This window comes from Theropithecus gelada, chromosome 6, assembly GCF_003255815.1.
Source record: "Theropithecus gelada isolate Dixy chromosome 6, Tgel_1.0, whole genome shotgun sequence".
Classification (NCBI taxonomy): domain Eukaryota; kingdom Metazoa; phylum Chordata; class Mammalia; order Primates; family Cercopithecidae; genus Theropithecus; species Theropithecus gelada.
In genome coordinates this window covers 56,679,613-56,698,462 of record NC_037673.1, presented here as the reverse complement: position 1 = coordinate 56,698,462, position 18,850 = coordinate 56,679,613, and the positions used below count along the sequence as shown (strand labels likewise).

General features: G+C 37.0%; 1 protein-coding gene across 6 annotated transcripts in view; it reads left to right on the top strand.

Annotated features, from left to right (window-relative positions):
* The window catches only part of PDE4D (phosphodiesterase 4D), a 1,562,006-nt gene that overhangs the window by 738,774 nt on the left and 804,382 nt on the right, over positions 1-18,850 (top strand). The window lies entirely within an intron of this gene.

The following is an 18,850-nucleotide window of genomic DNA, read 5'->3' as shown; positions in this document are numbered from 1 at the left end:
TTCTTCTACACAATCTATCTCATTATTTCTGGGAGTTCCAAATGTGTGTCACGGGAGCATGTCCCCCTTCTTGGAACCACTGCTCTTCCACCAGAACCAGCAGCTCCCTGGACTTCCCAAGGCTTATCATGTCACATTGTTACCCAGGGAGTCAAGCAGCTATCACAAGGCCATGCTTTGGCTTTGTAGCTGCTCCAATGGATGTTATACTTTCTCCCTTTGTTCCTGATACTGTGCAGAATTATATGCAACATCTCTTTACTTAAAAGCTCTCTGCTTCTCCCAGGATTCAGAGATTCATCCCTGGAAAAGCACCGAAGTGCAGCTGCCATATTCCATTTAGAATGACTCCTTCCTTCAGTCAGCCAAGGTTTTGTTCTTGGGCTCAGCTCTATGTGCCCAGCTTCTTCTTCAGTACAAGGAGCTCCCTCCAAAGAGATCATTAAATCCCCGCAAATAGTCTTTAACTAGACCTTTTCAAACCTTGTCTCTTTTTTATTTGAAATGACACCGTACCATGAACATTTTTATGAAATCATAAACATGTTAAACGTTCATCAAAGCCATCATTTTAAAGTCCTCCATGATGTCTATCTTATAGACATACCATACTAGAATGCATTTTTTTTTCATTTTTCTATTGCTGAGAATGTTGGGTTTTATACATAGCTTATTATTTTAAGCAAATGTGCTTTACCTTGTTCCTATTATACTTCTAATTCAGCCTACTGTTAGCATCTGTGGATAATTTTCTATGCTCATATGTCATTCAATATATTAGCATCATTCCCAGCTTTTGGCTTTACATATGCATTTTTAAGATGTATCTCTCAATTTTTAACCATCAAATCAGATTTTAGTTGCTTTATAGACCCAGCTTTTATATTTCAGTCTATGCCACTTCTAAGGATGTTGTAGTGAGATGCCTATATAAAAAACATACATATTCAAGGAGTGAATTAAAATCTCACTTGAAATTTTAAATGTCACTGAATATTAATTGAGGCCGCTAATTGGTATATTTTCTAGTAATCACTTCAAAAGCTCCTCATTAAAAATAAATCATAAACTATAGAATTATAAGAGCTTTTAGGTATAGTTCAATGATCTAATTCCATCCCTATATCTGTCCATCTATCCTTCAGCAAGTCATTTATCACCTTCCTTCTATATATTACAGATCATAAAGACATCTGGGACACAAAGGTAAGTCACAGACCTATCCACGTGTATGGGTGATAGAGGAGTGAATAGAAGTGACAAAGGGTGTGATTCCTTCTGTTTGAGAGGTGAAGAAAGAATTCCCAAAGCAAGTGACATTGCATCAGCACCTTAAGAGAAAACAAAGAGCTCAGCGAAAGAAAGTGAACGGGAAGATGTGGTAATAGGTTTAAATGGACAGGGCGTGTTGGCGACTAAATTTCTGTAGCTCCATAATATTCTCCCTGGTCCCCTGAGAGGAAGTTACAGAGTTGTGAATCTGGTAGTGAAAGCCTTGGTATAAGGAGCATAAGAAATGTGCAGATTATCTACCATGAAACAGAGGAAAAAAATCAAGGTTATTCAAGTAGAGGAATGACATATTTTAGAAAGACTTTTTAAAATAACATTATGGAAAATGGATTATAGGCTGGAGGCAAGAGATAAGACTTTGCTTTGTCAGTGTGACAGAGTATTTTATTAATAAAGCACATAACTTATACTCAGATCTTGTGAGATGAGACCAGTTCATGTCAACATGTCCAGTGTTTTTGAAAAAAAAAATGGTAAGTTTTTATTATCGCTTTTGTTTATTTCCCTGTGAAATATAGTAGGCTAGCCCTCTATTTCTCCTGGCAAAATCTTTAGATAGGTGAGAAAAAAATGTTGAAAAAGACCTCTTTTACCTTGGTTTTATCTGCCTTTTGGAAGATAGTTGATTCAAAGCTATGAAAAATCATCTCACCAATCCTGCATTTCACTTGGTGGGATGATGTGTCAAGAGAACGCCTGAGGTTTCCTCTGTCCGTTAACAGGCCAGTCGTGAGTCACAGTCTGAACATGAGGAAATGTTCATTTACTTTTTCACAGTCATGGCAATGAGACTTTTTTGTGCCCAAAGTACTATCCGCACCTAAAGTCCCTGTTAAAAAGGTTATTTTCTGCCACAGGCAGGGAGCAGAATGTCAAGATCCAATTCCAGTCGCTCCATCATCACTTGGATAGCCTCAGGAAGCTGAGGTTTTACAGCTGCCTGGAACCCACATGCTTCATGTGATGTACAGCAGCACTGTTAATTAGCTGTTTCAGGATTCTTAATGCCCTATGGCTTTGGAAATACTTGTTAGCCCGCAGAGGGAGGGGAAGAGCTGGAAGCAATTAGACTACAGCCTGAATTTATTATAATTCAATTCAGTAACCACCTTATCTTTCTAAATCCCTGTTTAGAATATGTTGAAAATTATGGTTGATTTAAGTTGTTCTCAGCGACGCATCCTGAGAGAAGAGGGAGATTACAGTTCAAGGTTTTCTGAAGCCACAGAAATGGGGAGTGCTGCAGAAAGAACTGATCGATGGAACTTTCTAGACACATATATGCAATTGTCTAAAGGCTAGAAAATAGATGCCGGGGATGGGGAGAGGGGAGGCCAGCCAATGTGGAAAGGCTTGTGTAGAGTGCCCACGAGTCTGCATTTCTATTCTCCTACCAGAAGAAACACTGCCAGCTCCCCCCACCCTCACCCCCAATCGTTCTCACTGCAGAGAGCTGGCACTCAACAAACTCATAATTTTTCTCAATGTAGTTCTCATGACATAACCTGACCAACCACATGAAACCTAATGAAGAAAACAACCGTTGCCACTGGCAACAAATGCAGGAGTTGCATCACAAGTAAACCACGTACTTTACTTCACAAAATTGAACATTACAGTAAAACCCGCAAAAACGTGGTCCCATCCTTTGGTATGGATGAGATATCAGTTTACAAAACCTTCACTGGAAAGTCCATATCAAAATTTTAAAAATGCATGCAAAAGCCAATTGTGTTGACATCTTTCTTATCAGAGGTATTGCAACTTATTTTGTCTAGAGGTAGTTCTTAAAACAGCCACTTGTCTGTCCACTAATCATGTACATAACATCCCCTTCCTCATCTTCATGCTCTGAAGTAATACCAACAGGTGAAAGGGTGTTTCAGGAGCTCACCATTCTTGACTGTTATGTAATGGGTCAGATTCTCTTCTGAGTAGTAGGAGAGGTCAGAGATCCAGATCTATATATCTTGGTGCTTTTTCCACTAATACATTCCTAGAAGCTAGTGGGTGCGCAATAAATGTTAGCTGTATGAATGAGTTAGTGAATCAATGAATGAAGTGTTCATTTATAGAAATATTATGGTCAGGATTTTACTAGGAGAAACATTTGCTTATAATCAGAAATGAAAGCTAGGTTTACTCAAAATCGGGGATATTAAATAGTCTTTCCATTTCCTATACCACAGGTATGCTTGTATTCTTCTTATGTGCTTATGAAAGGAGAGAATGTGGATTAAGTTATAAACTATTTGTACATGGTATTGTATGTGTAAAAATCATGTTAGTTTTGAGGCCAGGATTTCTTTGTATTGAGTAAAATTTTCCTAAATATTTGCCCATTGTATTAGTTTGTCCTCACATTGCTGATAAAGACATACTCAAGACTGGGTAATTTATAAAGAAAAAGAGGTTTAATGGACTTACAGTTCCACGTGGCTGGGGAGGCCTCATGATCATGGTAGAAAGTGAAAGGCATGTCTTACATGGTGGCAGACAAGAAAGAAAAGGAGGGGTTTCCCCTGATGAAATCATCAGCTCTTGTGAGACTTATTCACTACCACAAGAACAGCATGGGGGAAATTGCCCCCATGATTCAATTATCTCCCACCACGTCCCTCCCACAATACATGGGAAATGTGGGAGCTACAATTCAAGATGAGATTTGGGTGGGGACACAGCCAAAACACATCACCCATTTTAAAACATGCTTGATATCAATTTACTGCTGAAAATAGAATTTGAATATTCTTTTACATTTTAATGACTAAGATTGTACATTTGTTCCCTCAAAAGAAGCTCTCCAAAATACTACCTAATCCCTATATTAATAACAACCCAAACATGTTTTCAATACTAATATTAAAACAAATTAGCTTAACAAATACAAAAGTTAATGCCTGGTTTACTATCATACGGATTTGAGAGATGCAGGTTTCAATCTGTTCCACACCATGCCCTTCATTATGTTCTTCTGCCAGAGATTTTATTCTTTACTTTTCATTCAATCAGAAAGAATTGAGAGGAATTTCAGCCTCCTTCTGCGTATTTAGAATATTATTTGTACTGACTTTAATCTTTTGCTCCTAATCCATGAATTCCTGAGGCCTTTGATATACATCCATAAATTTGAAAAGCACAATCCCTTTTAAAAAAAATGGAAGTTGCTTTTGGGAATCACAGACATGTACCTCTTTGTTCTCTCGGAGAGCTGTGGGTTATGGGAGGGAAATCCTCATCCTGCTTCCTGATATGCAGTCACTTCTCTCTTACACAGATGAGTCCTGAAACTGTTGTGAGCTCAAACAAGTTGGCTGGTTTTATTTATTTATTTATTTTTTATTTTTGAGAGTATCTCACTCTGTCACTCAGGCTGGAGTGCAGTGGCCCAATTACCAGCTCACTGCAGCCTTGACCTTCCAGGCTGAAGCCATCCTCCCACCTCAGCCTCCCAAGTAGCTGGAACCACAGGTGCACACCACCACACCCACTAATTTTTTGTAGAGATAGGGTTTCACCATGTTGCCCAGGCTGGTCTTGAACTCCTGATCTCAACCAATTCACCTGCCTTGGCCTCCCAAAGTGCTGGGGTTACAGGTGTGAGCCACCATGCCTGGCCAGGTTGCCTGGTTCTTTACATGGAATGTTAAGGATAATTTTTTAACTGGTTCCAGAATCAATTAAACACAGATAAATACCAACTTATGTTTTGTAAATAAACACATCTGAATTGAATCTTACTCCAATTTAGTTAGAAACTGATATTTTTCCTTTCAAATAAAGTGAATGTTTTAGACTAAGGATACCCCAACTGAATTGAAGATTGGTACAGAAGCCTGAGAAAGGAAGTTTAAGAGAGTGAAAGCATGAGAGAAGAGCCAAGATTATGTATCCCAGAGCAGGAAAGAAGTATTACCTACCATTACTTTAAGGGACTGTGCTTCCTCACAGTAGTGGAAGACAGATGCTCATTTTTATTCAGGACTGTGTAAAATAAATGACCTTAATTTATAGATGTGGATGCTGGTTTATATCAATACCTCTCAACCTGAGATGGCTCCCAATCTTGACTACACATGGGAATCACTTGAGGAGCTTTACAAAAACCTGGTGCCTGGGTCACACCCTGAGAGATTCTTATTTATCTGGTCTGGGGTGGTGTGGCCTAGGCACTGAAATTTATAAAATTCCCCAGGTGATTCTAATATGCAGCCAAGGTTAAGAATGCAGCTGTACAGCTGTAGATGGAAGAATACCAAAACCAGGCCTTCTGCTAATGCCTGAGCTTCTCCTCATTTTAGTTTCTGTGATGTGTTCAGACATTGTTTCTAGAATCTCCTGGTTAATATGAGTTATAGTCCATTGGATGGAGTAATATATTAACACATCCATACTAACATAGTTTGGAAGGGGCCAGGATGCAAAGGGAAGTTGGAGGAGGAAGAGAATGAAATGGTAAAGTCCAAAGCATGGGTGAAGGGGGGGCCAATAGAAACCCACAGAGCAAAAAGGAGATGTTGGGTCATCATATTCTATTGCATAAATTGGATTTACATTTCCTTGTCTTTCATCCCTGGTCTTTACTCCCACAAGTCTCCAAATACAGTCATAAAATTCCCATGAGTTGTTACAGCAAAATTGCTTATCATTTACTATTTCTTAAATGAATGAATAAATCGCATTACTTTGACAGAAAGGATGCTGCTGGGTATTATATGTAATGTATACTAGTAAGGTGGACAGGACCATTAGTCCTTTAAACGCCTTTACAATTCCAAAAGTCTGTGATTCTGATCTTCCTGGTCTTGCAACTCTAGAAAAGGTGGTAATCACTAGAGTAGGCTATTTATGGGCCTGTGAGATAGTGAAACATGCTATTAAGACAAAATGAGAGACTTCCTTCTCTGAAATGGTTCCATATAAAAGTAATATATGGCTTAAGTATCCAGGGGCTCATGTAATCTCACCATGTCAGTATCTTTTATGGGGAATTATTTAACCAAACATTTATTGAACACTTATGTGCTACACTAAAATCCCAGATTTGTCAAGTTCCCTTTTAAAAAGTGGGTACTAAGCCTAAGAAAGGTATTAGCAATACTTGTATCTGAAAAGACCTCACATCTAGAAACTATAAGGAACTTCTAAAAACCAATCAAAACAATACAGTTCTTAGAAAATCACAAAGGAACAGGTTTTTCAGACTCGAGGATGTCTATATGGTGAAAAAGCAGCAGTATTTTAGAGTTGGTCTGAACTGACTCACAGGCACCTATTTTTAAATGCTCAGAAATTTGTTAAGCAAATTGTTAATGCATCAATTCTTTAAAGTTTAATTATATAAACTTTCAATTAAGTTATCTGAAAAACATAATACATACTCAAAACTCTCATCCCTTCCTAAGTGTTTTACTACATTCTGTTATCTATGTTTGTAAGGTTGTTTATTGCATCTGTATGGTGGAAACACTATATAAAATGACATGTTACTTTGCATCTCTACCCAACTCCACATAGGCTGATGCAATGTTGGTAGCTTAAAATCAGCTTTAGTAGAGGTATTTATACCATGGAAATCAGCATATGCCACAAATCAGGAATTGTTTTTTTTTTTGTTTTTTTTTTTTGAGACGGAGTCTCACTCTGTTGCCCAGACTAGAATGTAGTGGCCAATCTTGGCTCACTGCAACCTCCGCCTCCCGGATTCAAGTGATTCTCTGCCTCAGCCTCCCTAGTAGCTGGGATTACAGGTGCCCGCCACCACGCCTGGCTTATATTTGCAACTTTAGTAGAGACAAGGTTCACCATCTTGGCCAGGCCAGTCTTGAACTCCTGACCTCGTGATCCAGCCGCCTTGGCCTCCCAAAGTGTTGGGATTACAGGCGTGGGCCACTGCACCCGGCCCAGGAATTGAGTTTTGGTTTAATGTTGTTGACTGTCTAGAAACTGATTAAGAAAATGTTATTAAAGTTGTGCATCATGTCTGCAACCACTAAATTGTAAATAGCACAAAAAATTTGAGGACACAGTCTTCTAGACTTTCCAGATGCAGCAAAGAAATTGCCTTGTTCCTTGAGTAAAATTCCAACATACATTTTTATTGTTTCATTTTTGTCTTACTTAACCACTAAGTAAGACATAGTTCCTACATAAACCAGTCATGTAGGAATTATACTCCTTTTTCAATTACAACTTTAGTTTGATTACCTTTGTGGTCTTCTCTTCTATCACCGTCACTTTTTTTTTTTTTTTTTTTTGAGAAGGAGGTTCACTCTTGTTGCCCAGGCTGGAGTGCAGTGGTGCGACCTCGGCTCACCACAACCTCTGCCTCCCAAGTTCAAGCGATTCTCCTGCCTCAGCCTTCCGAGTAGCTGGGATTACAGGCACCTGCCACCACATGTAGCTAATTTTGTATTTTTAGCAGAGACAGGGTTTCACCATGTTGCTCAGGCTGGCCTTGAACTCCTGAACTCAGATGATCCACTCTCCTTGGCCTCCCAAAGTGCTGGGATTACAGGCATGAGCCACTGTGCCCGGCTCACCATCACTTTTAGATAAGGAAACTGAGCCCTAGAGAGTGGTTGGCTCACCTCAGGTTCCAGGACAAATATGACTTAGTCAAAACTATACTCCTGTTCCTTCATTCACATAAAACTACTTATCTAAGGATGATGCAGCAACACTGCTGTCACGCCAGAATTCATTAAGTTTACGGCGCAGGCCTTATCTATAGACCATTGATTTTGCTCAAGGAAAAAGTTACACAAACTAACGACAGAGTCCTGACCAGGCATTACAAATTCTACACTGATGTGTAAAAGAGTGACTAGGCATGAAGAATACATGCTTAGCACAATCTATCTTTATTATAGGAAAAGCAATTTAAAACATAGTTTACTGAGTAGTGCCAGAACATTACCGAAAAAGAAAGTTAATGCTTTTTCCTTCTCAAAAGCCTTCTGTAATGTATAGGCATTATCATATTATAGAGACTCCTGGGAAATGCTTGATCAATTAAAATTGTTAGAGAGCTAAAATTGAACATTGACTCAGAAGCAACGTCAAATACATCTTCCCACTTCTATAAATTTTAATGGTAGCCACGGATGCTTTTTTTTTTTTGCTATGGAGCCTTTCTCTGTCTTCCAGGCTGGAGTGCAGTGGTGAGATCTCAGCTCACTGCAACCTCTGCCTCCTGGGTTCAAGCAATTCTCCTGCCTTAGCCTCCTGAGTAGCTAGGATTACTGGTGCCTGCCACCACGCCCAGCTAATTTTTAAATATTTTTAGTAGAGACGGGGTTTCACCATGTTGGCCAGACTGGTCTTGAACTCCTCACCTCAGGTGATCCACCAGCCTTGGCCTCTCAAAGTGCTGGGATTACAGGTGTGAGCCACCACACCCGGCCCACTGATGCTCTTCTTAATTTCTTCTGCTTAAGAAATAGAAAGTATTCTCGAGGGAAAAAAGGCATTGACAACTAGTACAGGGAAACTGATGGCAACATAAGGCTGTTTGAGGGAAAAATGTGGGATCTCAAAGACTGTTGGTGGGAGTGTAAATTGAATAATCTACTTTGGAGAACAATTTGCCAGTTTCTATTAAAATTTAAAATGCTGATATCTTATCACCTAACAATCCTACTTCTAAGTATCGATTATAAAAAAAAAAAAAAATACTTGGCATGTATTCCCAATGAGTTTTGCCAGAGTGTTCTTTGTAATAGTCAACAGCTGGAAACCTGAATGCCGTCCAGTAGGGATATGGCTAAATGAAGAATGAAATAACCATACTATTGAATACTGTGTGTCAGTTAAAAATAGCAAGAGAGATCTTTGTTGAGTGAAAAAATGATCATTATACATAACACTATGTTTTTAAGAAGCCTCAGAAAACAGTAATATATGATCCTATAGGCATAAAATTATTTATGATATCACACAGAGGTCTAGAATTTATTGTCCACTACAGTAGCCACTAGCCACATGATGCTATTTAAATTTAAATAAAACAAATAAAAATAAAAATTTCATTTCTCAATTCTGTGAATCTCATTTCAAGCCCTAATAGCAACATTTGGAGGGTGGCCACTGTGACAGAGAGTGGAGATCTAGAAGAATAAACACAACTGATAACAGAGTTACCTGGGGGAAGGTTGAGTTTGGGGATGGTGGTCTACAGAAACTTTAGAGTTCTGCAGAACTTTTAACATTTTTACAATGAGAACATATCATATATTATCTAGCTAATTTAAAACAAATACATTGTTAAAATGAAAAGCATGCCTAGCAACAGGATTTTTTTTTTTTTTTTTTCCTGAGACAGAGTCTTGCTCTGTTGCCCAGGCTGGAGTGCAGCGGTGCAATCTTGGCTCACTGCAACCTCTGCTTCCTGGGTCCAAGAGATTCTCATGCCTCAGCCTCCCAAGTAGCTGGGATTACAGCATGTGCCACCATGCCCAGCTAATTTTTGTATTTTTAATAGAAATGGGGTTTCGTCATGTTGGCCAGTCTGGTCTCAAATTCCTGACCTCAGGTGATTCACCCAACTTGGCCTCCCAAAGTGCTGGGATTACAAGCGTGAGACACTGCACTGGCCTAGCCAAAGGATTTCTAAAACAATGTAGAATTTTAGTAGATAGATCAGTGTAAATTGATTTGAACACCCTATCCTTTTAGCCTGTTAACTATCTAAAATCATAAAAAATAGTAAAACAAACAGTGCAAAATCATTTCCTCCTTCCTTTTCTACCCATGTCAAGTGTCTATTGAACACTTACTATATTCCCAGCATTTAAAGTATAAGAATCATGAGGCAACTGCTGTTTAGACTGAAGTGTTTTCACCAGGGGTGTATCAAGAGGATTTCTTTGTCGTAGGTTGATTTCCCTTATAACTGATTAAATAATTACTAGTTGGCTTATGCAATGTTTATATAATTACAGAATATAAATGGTGGTTATTAGCATAAGTAGAATATATACCTTTATAATATTTGTGTAACCTTCATTTGTATTTTACTAGAGCTTAAAACAATAATTTAAGAAAGAAATTCAAATTGATATTCATAATTTAGCAACCATTTGAGCACTTCCAGGTCAGAATAACTTCTTGGGAAGCCCCAGAAAGAAAAGCATATACCTGCTTTTACAGTTATCCATAGATTGACTATAAGGCTAGTTGTATTGAGTTGGCGGATGCATAATTTCTTAATTCTTTAGGTAATAGGTCAATAGTGTGGTAGTGAATCTTGATGGTAAATGTCCTTTTCATGTTTCATACTGCACAGTAGACTAGACTGAAAGTCCCAGGAGACTGTGAGTGTAGCAAAGAATGAATCTTGTATCCCTAGATACACAAAGACCATGCCTTCACTAGACCCACAGAACCTAACACATAGAATGTCTTATTAAATGCTTGTAGAATGATTAAATAAATTATATTCAGGAAACAGTCTATAAGTCTTAAAGTTTACCTTTCAATTATGTAATTATTACTTTTAATTTATAATTTATAAACAGACATAGATATTCACCACACTTGCAAAAGAGTTTATTTCAACTTCCAAGCCTTTTTTGTCTCATCTTAAAAGTTTGGATTTAATATAGCAAAGTTTGCTTCTAGAATGGAATCTTTTAGAGAGTATATGCTCTTTTGAAAAAGATGGTTTATGATTTTGTTATGTAATATTGTTATATAATTAAAGTTATTTTAGAAATTGCATGATTTATTAAAATATCAGTAGTAAATTTAAACATTCACAAATGCCTGCATATAAAGAAATAGGATCACCTGTGTCCAAGTTAATTGCCTTCTTTTGCTGTATTCATTAGCCATCAATCCCTACATACTCTAAGGCCAAGATACACATGGAGCAATCTATGGACTGGCAATAGCATTCCATGGGAGCTTTGGAAATTCAGGATCTCGAGCCTCACCCCAGATGTACTGAATCAGAATCTTTATGTTAGCATAGTCTCTAGGTGATTTGTAGGTCCATCAGCGTTTGAAGAGCATCTGTCTGGCCTTCAGTTGCCTTTATGCATCTTCTCACCAACAGTGCCATCTAGTCCAATATTTTTCTGTCCCATTAGTTTGTCTACAGCCTCCCAACAGGCTTCTGTCCACAATGCTGCCATTTAGATTCATGGTCCCATCCCTCTCATAGCCTTTGCTAAGGTTATGTCTTTTACATTTGGAGATACACCAATTGCAGAGGAGGGTGAAATTAGCCTGAGAGCAGGACCATAACAATAACCTGATTCTAATGGAGGCTATTACCAGGGCAGCCAGTACCTGAACTAAGTCATCATTCTGCTGGAAGCATTCCGTTTGGCTGCAGTTCAACAAAAGGAAAAAATAATACACACCAGAAAATCAGGAAGGTTTGCATTATCTATCAGCTATGTTCAAAAGATGTTTGTGGAAAGTCGAGTTAAGGGTTCCTGGAAACATTAACCTCTGGACATGCTGGAGGATGCAGGTGGATTTTGAACCAGGCAAGTCTGCATTCACAAATCACATTAACATATTAAAAGACGGAGAGATCTTACTCAGAGGAAACCCATTTAGTTGTATTCAACCCAGCTCTGTATATTTTTTAAATCACAAATGCTTTTTTTTTTCTCTCTCTCTCATGAAACATTCATCAAAATTAGGCAAAACTCATCTTTGGTGAGATATGCTTTGTGAAATGTGAGTGGAGAGGTTCCTCTGAAATTGTCTAAAAGGTAACTTAAGCCTTGATGTTTTAGAAAATCTGACTTATTATATAACAGTAAATATACCTATCTGTGTAGTTTCACTATTTTAGAAGTAAAACAACGCTTTGATTTCAAATACTAAATTAACTTAGGCATTGCTCTCCCACTCTGTCTCCCAAACTGTGACTCAGATATCAACAAATGTTTTGCCTAGTTAGAGAAAAAAGTTTCCCAAGTTTCAGAGCCATAAAACCATCAGCAAGGCACCTATTTATTGCAGCACTCTCTTGTTTTCCATCTTCAATTTCCTAAATATTGAATATCTTGTTTTCCATTTTTCTTCTAAAAGCATTTGTGGTATATAATAACACCACATGCCAGTGGAAGAGACTATATTGGCTCAGGATGCACTTGATATTTGTTTTTCTTAAATGACAACTGAAACTCCCAATTCAATTAGGATAAGATTTTTTTTAAAGTTATTAAACCTTAGTAAAGTTATATGACTTTATACTGGGAAAGTGAGTTCCAGAGAAGTTTAATGAACTTGTTCAAGGTGACTTCACTAACTTATTATAAAATGGGGAATACAACTCTGGTTTCTATAATGCCTTCTGTAAAGCATCCCACAGAAACATCTAGGTTTCAGAAAATTCCTTATAGTTAGGTATAAAAAATGTTATTTCTGAAAATACGATTTGCTCATGAGAAATCATTATTTAGATATGTTTAACTTTAGAAAAAATGTCCAACTGTAATTAAAAATCTGTGAATTATAGACATGTTCAGTAAAATACACTGTCTCATAGAAGCCATATTCAAAAAACAGAATGACTGAAACAGATGTTATGTATGGGGATCAGAGGGAAGTGATCCAGTTATATTATACTAATTTGAGAAAGACTCTAAAAAAATCCTTTCTTGGGGGCCGTTCGGGGGTGGGTACAGCGAATGAAAGAGAAAGATAAGGAAATGTGTTCCTTGGTGTTGAGTTTTGAATAGTTCACTATTGTGTTATATTCCTCTGAATTTAGGATACATGTTGGATTTTGTTCCTTATTGTGTCTGTTACGTGGACAAAGATAACACATTTGTTTCTTCTTGTCAACTTTTATCATGCACAAGGACTCTGAAGGTCCACCCAAGATCTTTTGTGCACTAAATGTCTGATGTTTGTCATACAATGAACAATTCTGGGGAGTCTGGAAATCTTTTGGTTATGACCTTGAGGATTAGAGATCATTTGGTGTGGATGACTTTGAGGAAGTTATTTAATTGTTTTTTTGTATGCCAGTTTTCTCAAATTTAAAATGTGGGTAATAGTAACCACCTTGTTAGAAGGATTGTAATGATCAAATCACGTAATAATGCAAAGTGCTTATGCTTAGTGCACTAGTGTTTTGCACTTACATCTAGTGATTTTTTTCTCAGTAATTTGATAGGCTAAGGGATGATCTAGTGTAGATATGGTGAGATGTGGGATTTTTTGTCGTTGACAAGTTGTAGACAAAATGCTTGGTTATTCCTCCCACTGAAATAAAACCCAGAAATATAGGGTATTACAATATGTTAAACATTCAGTGGCCATCAAAACTTATTTTCTTTTTTGAAGTTAGAGTAATATTTAGAGAGGGCATTCTGGGGTTTCCTTTTAGCAAAATAATTAGAAGTAATTTCCGTTCATTATTAGAATTTTTAGCATGACCGTATCACAAGGAAAGGGAAGGTTCTTACCTAAGTTGTATTGCAACTTTTCTCCGAAATACAATAAACATGCTGTGTTAAAATTGCTGGTATAAGTGAGGCACAGTGGCTCACACCTGTAATCCCAGCACTTTGGGAGGCCAAGGCGGGAGGATCAATTGAGGTCAGAAGTTTGAAACAGGCCTGGCCAATGTGGTGAAACCCTGTCTCTACTAAAAATATGAAAATTAGCCTGGCGTGGTGGTGGATGCCTGTAATCCTAGCTACTCGCTACTTGAGAGGCTGAGGCAGGAGAATCACTTGAACCCAGAAGGTGGAGGTTGCAGTGAGCTGAGATTGCACCACTGCACTCCCACCTAGACAACAAAGCCAGACTCTGTCTCAAAACAAGAAAAAAAAAAGAAAAAAGGAAAAAAAAATTGCTGTTGTAAGTTGTGCCCTATAAAATGTTAACTTTTCTTTCAAGTGAAATAATTACTTACTATTTCAGCAGAGATCACTCTAACATTTAATTTTAATCTAGGAAAAAAACCCATGTAACTAGATTTGATCCTTTTATTAAAATGAATTGGTCTTAGAAGAGCACATCATATGCTCAAAATATAGCTGTCATGTGAATCAAGACATATAGTTGATTTGTTCAATGAAATCTAGATACTCTTTTAAAAAACTGTTTACTGGCTTTTGATGTTTAATTGGGTGGAATGTATAAGAAATATCCGATCAATTTTTGACTTCTCTATTGACTTACAAGCTTAGATACAGCCAATAAACAAATCCTTCTAATTCTTACTTTATTACTCACTTTCTTTCCATTTCTACACAAATTCATATTGAATAGGAAATATTGAAATAAGATCTTTAGAATCTTCCTCTTGCAAATTATAGAACATATTGAAACCAGGTTAAACATATGTAAATCTCCTTATATATTGTTTACCTACCTACCATGTAAATTTTACTGATTTTTCCATAGTAAAAAAGTCTAAAACTCCAAAGCATCTTACCTCCTCTAAACTACCGATCTTTCCAAACCTATCATTATTCTTCCATATATACCTTCTTTCAAGACTTAATTCAAGCTCTGCCTTGTTTTTGAGTTATTCTCTGTCTAGATAAATTATTGGTCACTACTTTTAACCCAGGAGGCACCAATTGTTTCTATTATTATTTTGCTTCTTAGTATTTGTTTTCTTTGTTGGGAGAGTTTTGCTTATATTCCCTTCTAAAGTAGGTACTTTACTTTTTTGGAAATCTCTGCCTACTAGCCCAGTACCTAATAAAAGGTCAATAATGATGATAATGATCATTATGATGATAATTTTAAAAACCATGTTCTACAGTTTTCAGATGTACTTTTAGATAAGGGGATGCTATAATTTTATCATCAAAATTTATAATGAAAATATGATAAAAATTAAGATAAAATAATTTTAGAATATATTTTGTGGCTAAGTGGAAAACTATCATGGAGTTTAATTAAACTTTCTTCATATCCAGAGAAAAGGTACATAGATGAGAAAAAAAACATAAAAACAAAAAACATCTCAGGAATTCCACCTTCAGCTGCCCTTACTTGAATACCATGCCTCGGAAAGAACTTCATGACTTGGCAGGCTTTACAGGTCGACACGGTGTATATTCTGAAAGTAGCCAAGGGCAAAATTTAGTGTTAACTAGATCAAGAACTCAGGGGACTCAGGTGTCTACTGTTTTCCATAGAAATAATCATAATCTATTTTAAATACTAGATCTGCTTTCCTTTTGGGTTTGTATAATGTGGAGTCAAAATAGAAGCTCTGGCACCTCATAGACATAGATTTAAATCCCATTTATGCCATTGGTAAACTCCATGACCTTTGGCAAGTTATTTAACCTCCTTATGCCCTCGTCTCTAAAATTACAGTGCAAAAACAACACCTTAAGTGTGATTTCAAGGATTAAGGGAAATAAAATGCAAAATTCCTGATACATAATTGATATCTACTAAGTGTGAATTTCTATAAGTTTCTTGTATCACATAGTGGTAGATTTTTATTTACTGGGTGGTTATTCTGTACCAGGCACTCTCCTGAACACTTTATATCATGGGGATTAACACATTTAATCCTTGTAGCATTCTTATGCAATAGCTACTATCATTATCATCCTCATTATTATTGTCCTATTTCACAGATATGGAACTGAGCCACTGAAAAGTAAAGTAACACAACTAGTAAGTAGTACTTCTGGGATTCAAAATAAACCTTTCATTTCTAAAATTAACCCATAACTTTTTATCCAGTAGACAATATAACCTCTCCCACTATCAGGTCATTTCCATGGACCATATCCTATGGGCAATTTGAAAGCAATCTCCTTTTAACCCTTCTTTATCAAATTAGAACATGGTTTGGAGAAGCATACAATGTTTTCCATAGCTCAGTATAAATCATTTCTTCCATTCTTTTGCATGAGCCACATCATTGCTCCCTTTCCATTGTGGGAAATCCAGCCTTGCTTATTCTTACCTAGACAAAAGCACACTTTTTGTCTCAGAACCTGTGCAAATCTCATCTTCTTTGTTACCACCTACAAATGATTAATGAGACAAAACATTTTCAAGGATTCTAAATGAAAAAAAAAAAAACCCACAAATTGAAAATCCACAAAGAGGTGTCTAGGAAAACTTTTATGAAGTTAAGAGATGTTATCTGTTGTTCTAGGCGTGGGTGACTTTATCAAAACATTTCACCCACTTTCAAATTTCCACTTGTTAAAACCTGAGGCCTTATTTGGCTGTCACTTACAGTACAGTGTTTTTCAGGCAAGTTCCTGGCAGCTCATTTTAAAGAGATTTTGTGAAAAACCCAAGCTGTGGAGTGCTCCTGTTGGAAGAAAGTCCTCTGACCCTCTGCCTTAACGTAAGAAAACGTTTCCAGTCTGTCCAAACCTCACCCACCTTTGGTTATCTTCGGAACCTTACAATTTGTGTTTCCTAAGGCAGCAATTTTCAAGCATGACTTTGAAACACTGCAGGCTTTTTCAAGTTATTTCAAGGACTGGCCAAGAATTCTCAAAACAAAATTAATTTTGTATTTTTTAAAAAGCAGAATGCATATCGTATATCATTTGGCAGATTCAGGAGGGTAATGGGAAGTGTTAGAGAATTGAATCAATAATAATAATGGATATGGGGACCGGTAAAGAAACTCCCAGTCCTGCTTCATTACTTTTAATGGCAAAAACCATAATTACTTTTGCACCAACCAAATACACTGAAATCCTTTAACATACACCAAAGCAATGGGAGATCTGCAGAATGCTTTTGTCCATGTTTAGCCATAATGATCAGTGCATTTTGAATAGAATATTGTTATATCTACTATTTAGCTTAATTGTGATCATTAACAAAGTGCCCAGACTCTCTGAACATTCTACATGGCATACTATTTATGAGAAGATCAGCATGTAAATAGTTTACTCTTCCTAAGTTCTTCTACAAGGTCACTGAAAGTGAGAACTAGAACCCAGAATCCCTTGAACTCAATGAATTTCCCAATTATTGACCATATCATTCTTAGAATCATCTCTTCCTTTACTCAGTCACTAGAGTCACTTTTCTCTACTTAGAGCCAGACATTTAAATATCTCCAGCCTCCAAGATCTCATCTGGATACTTGGGCTACACGTTTCCATGTCAATCATTTTGCACTTGTCATTTGTCATATTAGACTATAAGCTCCCCGAGGGCAGATATAGAGCTATAGTATCAAGCTTATCTATTTATTTATTTATTTAGAGGCTGGGTCTCACTCTGTCACCCAATCTTGAGTGCAGTGGCATGATCATGGCTCACTGCTGCCTCAACTTCCCAGCCTTAAACAATCCTCCCACCTCAGCCTTCTGAGTAGCGCTGGGCCTACAGACGCATGCCACCACACTCAGCTATTTTTTAATGTTTTATAGAGATGGGGTCTTGCTATGTTACCCAGGCTATTCTTGAATTCCTGAACTCAAGTGATCTTCCTGCCTTGGCCTCCTAAAGTGATGGGATTACAGGTGTGAGCTACCACACCTGGCCAAGCTAATCTTTAAATACCCTAGAGCACCCATTATAGTGCCTGGCAAAAAATAAACGCCCATAAATGTTTGTTGAATGTAACTGAGTCTTCAGAAACTGGAGATGTTTTCTAAAACAATTCTTTTTTGCCATTTCAGTTTAATACATATTAGTTTTTCTCACTTATCCTATATCAACTGAATTTTTTATTTCTTTGAACCTGAACAGGCTTTGTATCTACAGACTGTTGAGCCTTTAATTTTTTTGTTGTTGTTTTGTTTTCCACAAAACTAAAAACATGCACAAATGCATTTTTAATTGTGCCTGTACATTCTAGTTTTTCCTCCTAAAGTGCACTTTTTTCTTTTCTTTCTTTCCATCAATTTCTGAACCTTCCCATCTTAAGCTTTACTTTACCCAGAATTTCCTCATCACATATGCATTTCATTTTCATTGTACTTTTCTATATCTGATTATTTCACTTTCCAGTTGTTCTGGTATCTTTTTCTAAGCATTATCCAATCGTTTCCATTAGGTTACAAGCTCCTTGAGGGCAAGCATTGCACACCTGTTTTGCACAACTTCTAAGGCCATTGTCAGTCCCTCAGCCCACTTTATAGAAATATGGTATATATGTAGATAATACACACACATGCGCACACACATATTTTGCCACTTAATAATGCAAAGTGATGAAAACTTTTATATTGGTAAAAATTATGAGAATAAGAATAATCATACCTTGATTCTTCAAATTCAAATATTTGTCTAACGTTTTTTGATGAAGTCATAGCACACATGTGTCATTGAATTGTTGTGAGCACACTAACGGGAAAGATGGACCAAGTGGTTGACCCTGTGCTTCTGTGAGTAGAACCTCAGAGTATGTTTTTCTGTAAACATTTAAAAAGCAAGGAATTGAAACTTACAGTGGAGCAACCAGGGGGCAGGGTGACAGGAGAAACTTTTAAAAATTGACCTAATAGTAATCATAGGAAACAAAAAGAATCATTCTAGTCTCCTTTTTTTTTTTTTTTTCTGGATGCATTTTGTAGCTCCCTAAGTTATTGTGTTTTTAAAAAACATAAAATATTTTTAGACCCTGAGAAAT